Below are 6,000 nucleotides of genomic sequence, written 5' to 3'. Positions count from 1 at the left end.
AAGGTGTTTGGTAAGCTCTCACCTAATGGGCCCAATGCAAGGATGTACAGCACACCTGCTAGGCGAGGGGCTCAACTACAACCTGAACTTTGCCTAACAAATGTGACAATATAACCTAATTGTTTGTACCCTTATATTAATCTGAAATAATAAAGAGCCGTTAGTGGGTCATGAAATCAATTTAGCTCACGGCTCATGGGCTAAATTCAACCCACCACCTGATTTTGTAAATAAAGTTTTATTAGGACACAGCCACCCCCATTCCTTTCCTATGGCCTAAAGGACCTTTTCCATTCCAATAATAGAGTTAATTGTGACAGAGATCATGTGGTCCTCAAGCCTAAAATATTGATTATCTGTCTCTTTATAGAAAATGTTTGCTGGACTCTGGTTTAGAGGGTTGCAACCAGCATTAAAAGATGAAACAGATTAGACAGGATAGAAAATATAGAGTGCACTGCATGATATAAAGATAAGCATTATTTCATGAACCCTTTCAGTTTCATATAAACATACATTTGTGCTGTGGGAGTGGGAACTGGATTATGACTTATTTCCTATGGTAGATCATAGTCAAACAATGTGAAAAACTGCACTGGAGCACTGCTCATTTTTTGCCATGGAAATAGCCTTTTTTTTTTTGCAGTTTTTGGCCGGGGCTGGGTTTGAACCTACCACCTCTGGCATATGGGGCCTGCGCCCTACTCCTTTGACCCACAGGTGCCGCCTGGAAATAGCTTCTTAAGAAGGCCTGGTTGCAATAGTGCTTTCCTTGGGTTAGATGTAACCTGTATTCCTCTAAAGGCCAGGTGCTAAGGAAGATGTCTTGCGCCCTTAACAGGAGGGCCATAAAACAATCGGTTGATAGTGACCTGGGAGTGCTGAGTGAGTGTGTTAGAGGGTGAGCAGCAGTCTGGCCAGGAGACAGTCAGACCAGCTGGGGCTGGACTCAGGAAGTTATATCCTGGGAGGGTGGCTGCACCCTGGACGGAAGTTAGGAGTTCTCACCCCAACTATAGGTTGCTACAAACCAGGAAGTCTCCTGGTCTCTCTGTAAGATGAAGAGACTCTGTTGGAAGAGCTCTAAGCCTTTGTGGGCTCTAATGTTCTGGGATTTTCAGAGGGGTGTCTACCCCACTCTGTGGATGGAGAATCAAGGATCAGAGGAAAGAACTTTCCAGCCCCTCTGGGGCCTTTCTCCCTACCTTTCTCCTCACTCTGAGTTTTCTTTGGCCCAAGTTCCAACTATGCCTTGAAAGAAGCTGGACCTAGAAGAAGCTGGAAACTAGCTGGGAAGAGTGACTCCTGGGGAGGAATCCTTCTGACTGCTTCAGGGGAGGGAGTCCTGCTATGACAGCTTCCCTTGATTTTAGGCCTCTGGCTTTTAGTAATTGCCCTCATTCTCCTCTGGGCATCTTCCCATCTTGACCAGCAGTCACTAGAGTGCCAGGAGGCTGAAGTCCCCAGTTGTCTTGGAGACCTCCCTGCCATTAGTTGGGCAATACTGGGCTGTTTATGGCCACTGCCACTTCAAAGACAGCTCTGGGCTCCCAGAAAGAGACAGTTTTGACATTTATAGGAGGATCAACAAGTTAATAAACCAAAGAGGTTTCTGGTGCCTGGGGGATTCTCTTAGTAGAAGAAATCTATGCCAGATAGAAATGTCCAGTAATTTACTGGAAATACCCAGCTGAAGGCACATACTGATTCCGTGCTTCATTTTGATGAGACCTCATGACTAGACAAGCAGTGGGGTCTGGGTGTATCCTTGTAGAGGAGGCCCAGGAGTGAAGCCTCAGACAAGGGGCTCCCCTCAGCATGGCAGCTGCAGGACTGGGGCTCTTCCTGTGGAGCCTGGAGGGAACATTCACCGTCAGCTTACCCACTGGTCTCACAGGATGTCAGAACACAAGCCTGCCTTCCTCCCTTCCTGGTCTTATTCTGTCACCTTGGGTAGAGGGCTGTGGCAGCATAGCTCATAGCAACTTCAAACTCCTTGGTTCCAGTGATCCTCCTGCCTCAACCTCCAAAGTAGCTCAGACTACACGCTCCATCACAATTCCCAGCTAATTTTTCTATTTTTTTTTTTTTTTGAGACAGAGCCTCGAGCTGTCACTGTGGGTAGAGTGCTGTGGCATCACAACTCAGCAACCAATCCCAGGCTCAAGCGATTCTCTTGCCTCAGCCTCCCAAGTAGCTGGGACTACAGGCGCCTGCCACAACACCTGGCTATTTTTTGGTTACAGCTGTTATTGCTGTTTGGTGGGCCCAGGCTGGATTTGAACCCGCTAGCTTAGGTGTATGTGGCTGGCACCTTAGCCGCTTGAGCCACAGGTGCCGAGCCTAATTTTTCTTTCAGTAGATGCGGGATCTTGCTCAGGCTGGTCTTGAACTCTTTTTTTTTTTTTTTTTTTTGAGTCAGAGTTTCACTTTGTCACCCTTGGTAGAGTGCTCTGGTGTCACAGCTTGCAGCAACCTCCAACTCTTGGGCTTAAGCAATTCTCTTGCCTCAGTCTCCCAAATAGCTGGGCCTACAGGCGCCTGCCACAAGGCCCAGCTATTTTTTTGTTGCAGTTGTTGTTTAGCTGGCCCCGGCCGGGTTCAAACCCACCAGCCTCGGTTCATGTAGCTGGTGCCATAACCACTGTGCCATGGGCGCTGAGCTTGGTCTTGAACTCTTGAGCTCAGGCAATCCACCCACCTCGGCCTCCCAGAGTGCTAGGGTTACAGACGTGAGCCACCGCACCTGGCCCACAAGTCCTTTCAGTAAGTGAACTCACATGGACTCCCAATGGCTGAAGATGGAACTGCTCTGTCACAGCACGTGGGCAGCTTTCTGCTGGGCTCCACTAGCCATGGGAGGGTCCTGCCGGAGGGCTCCTAAAGCACAGCGTCTGAAGGCCTTTTATTTTGTAGAAAGACAAAGTCCTAAAATGTTGAGTGACACTAGCTTGGATTCTCCAGGAAGTGGAGTTAGAGGCAAAGGCTTGGCGCTAATGATTTGAAGCTGATTCCAGAAAACAGAATGAGTGGGGAGAGGGAGGCTGGGAAGGAAGGAGTGCCAGCGACAAAGGTATTCTCCAGGTTGTGGATGGATTCTTCCAAGGCCCCTGGGAAGAGGTCTGAGGCCCTACGGGTTGGAGGAGCACTTGGCCACTGGCTCCGCCCCCTGGGTTGAGGGGTCCTCCGGGTGGGTGGAGGGAGGATTAACTTCCTGCACTTGTGCTTTGCTGGGGGAGGGGCGCCAAGAGGAAAGAAATGGCTTCTTCAAGTAGACTCCCAGCTCCCGTGGAACTTTCCATCTCAGCCACTGCTGAAATCCAAGCAGGGCCCATGATGTCATGCAGCACCAGTGGAGCTGCTCTGAGGGGCTCAGAGTTTCAGACAGTCAATGAACTGGGCCTAGGAGGTCGCACTGCATGGACAAGAGTAGCGTAAGGTATGATACGCAGGTCTGTACGTGAGGACGCACCGTCTCACCTGGGCGTAACATCCCAGACGCGCACACACTCTCTCTCACACGCACACACACACTCATTCATTTTCATCTTAGCATTTGAAGGTATTGTGGAAGTAAACAAAGACCAAATAAGAAAAGCAAAGGCCATTTAACCTGAGTTTGCTGTAGCAAGGGCGTCAGCCACTGCCACTTGTGTCTTGGCTGACGCAAAGGCAGACAGAGGAGTGGGAAGGCTTATAGTGGAGAAGGGAAGGCTGCAGTTGTGCCCTCCCTGGGGCAGAGGCATGTGGAAGCTGCAGGCCGACTAACCTGGGCATCCTACGGGACTGGTTGGGTTATCTTTCTCTGCTTGATCCTGAAGTGGGGGAAAAAATTAGGGAGGCCATGAGTGATTAACTAAGTCCTGCCCATTTGAGGCTGATTGTTTATAGAGGTTATTGTCTGGCTTCTGGGATTATTGTGAGAGACAGCAGTATGATTTCCTATGAGCCTGGTTTCTAACAGCCCTGCCTCCTGGATTGTTTATGGTAGATAAGGGCTTGGTTTCCTGGGCTGGTTGCTGCAGGTTATAGGTCAAAGGTCTATTATTTAATATGGTTCAGCCATTGTCCATTTGTTTATTAAGTCTCTTAGAATCTTTAAGGACGCTGAGGGCTAGAATCACCTCTATACCCTCCCCTACAGAGGGTCACCCCTAAGGCCTCCTTCTGAACACTTAACAGCAAGGAGAAGCTCATTACCTCAGTGGCAGCCAATGCCCTTATCTGCTGGGACAGTTTTCCTCGTGCTGTACTGAAATCCTCCTCCCTGTGGTTTCCACACCACGAGCCCCTTTTGCCTTGTGAGGCAACGTGGAGCAAGCTCACTCCCCCTCTCCTCAGCAGCCTCCCTCAAGAGTGAGAGGCAGTGTGTCTCCATGGCTAGAGCTGGCATTTAGACTCAGACGTGAGGTCAGATTGTAGACTGTAACTCACCGTCTGCCTGATCTTAGGCAACCGGGCAACATCTGTTTCCTCAGCTATAGTGTAGGGTGATGATATCTACTGGGGATATCAAATAACACATGTAACCTGCTCAGTGATGGCCATGACAATGAAGATTGCCCTCACGGAACTTCTTCAGGTCAAGCACCGGCAGTTCCTTCTCCTCCTCCTCCTGAGTTTGGTCACCAGTTTAAGGCCGCTCCTAAAACTGCACACCTGCTCCCCAGCTCTGAAGCTGGCCTGCAGTGGGCGCGGGGAGAGTGGCTCTCAGACTCTGCCCTCTCAGTCTAGAGCAGTGAACCTCAACCAGGGTGCCACGGCACACTGCTAGGCAGTGAGAGGATCTTAGGTGTGCCACAAAAAATGTTAAAGATCATTAATTAAAAAAATTTGTTTTTCTTTTGTTGCAGTTGTCATCGTTGTTTAGTAGGCCTCGGCTGGATTCAAACCAGCCAGCCTTGGTGTATGTGGCCAGTGCTCTAGCCGCTGAGCTACGGGTGCCACCCAATTAAATTATTTTTGAAAGAAATACAAAGCAGGCTCGGCGCCTATAGCTCAACTGGCTAAGGCGCCAGCCACGTACACCTAAGGTGGCGGGTTCGAATCCCCAGCCTGGACCCGCCAAACAACAATGACGGCTGCAACCAAAAAATAGCCGGGCGTTGTGGCGGGCGCCTGTGGTCCCAGCTACTTGGGAGGCAGAGGCAAGAGACTCGCTTGAGCCCAGGAGTTGGAGGTTGCTGTGAGCTGTAATGCCACGGCACTCTACCCAGGGGGACAGCTTGAGGCTCTGTCTCAAAAAAAAAAAAAAAAAAAAAAAAGAAATACAAAGCACAGTAATTATACACCTTTTTAAACTGTTTTTGGATCAACATAATTTAAGTGTGCCGTGGAAGTTTAACTGTAGGTTCAGGTGTGCTGTGAGATAAAAAAGGTTGAAAAACACTGGCAGGTGACATGGAGGTGATGGAGAAAGCTGGGCTGCTGAGGAAGAAGGTGACCATAAAATTAACAGGCTGGACTTCTAAGGGGACCTCACAGTCAGCGAGGCAGGTGGGGTGGGTGCTGTCCTCTCAGGCTCCCTACCTGTTGGGTGATCAAACTAACCCCATTTTGAGAAGCCATTTGGTGAGATTCTGTTGCAGGTGGACATAACTCAGATAAGAGACATACTGCAGGCTCATTATTGCACTGGCCCAATTATAGACCCCCACCCCAGAGAAATATGCTGACACTCTGATAAGAAGGGCTCACCAGGAAAGTCCCTATAATGAGCTAATGTCTTTGACATCTTGATAAGAATAAAAGTTTAGTGGTCTTGATAGAAACCAGCTCCCCTTGGCCACGTATGTAAGACCAGACTCCCTCCCTAAGCCCCTACTAACATCCTTTAGATCTTATCCCACTTGCAACCCAATGTCAGAATAAACACTGCTGCCTTTGTTACGCTTTCGGCTTGAGTGTTCTGATCTGCTTCTTTTTCAGTTTTTACTTATCACTGTCTAACCCCCAAACTCAGCTTTGGTCTCCCAGCGTGGGAACACAAACTAAGAGGGA

This window comes from Otolemur garnettii, unplaced genomic scaffold (assembly GCF_000181295.1).
Source record: "Otolemur garnettii isolate 467f Iridium unplaced genomic scaffold, OtoGar3 scaffold00010, whole genome shotgun sequence".
Lineage (NCBI taxonomy): Eukaryota > Metazoa > Chordata > Mammalia > Primates > Galagidae > Otolemur > Otolemur garnettii.
This window is presented reverse-complemented; position numbering follows the sequence as displayed.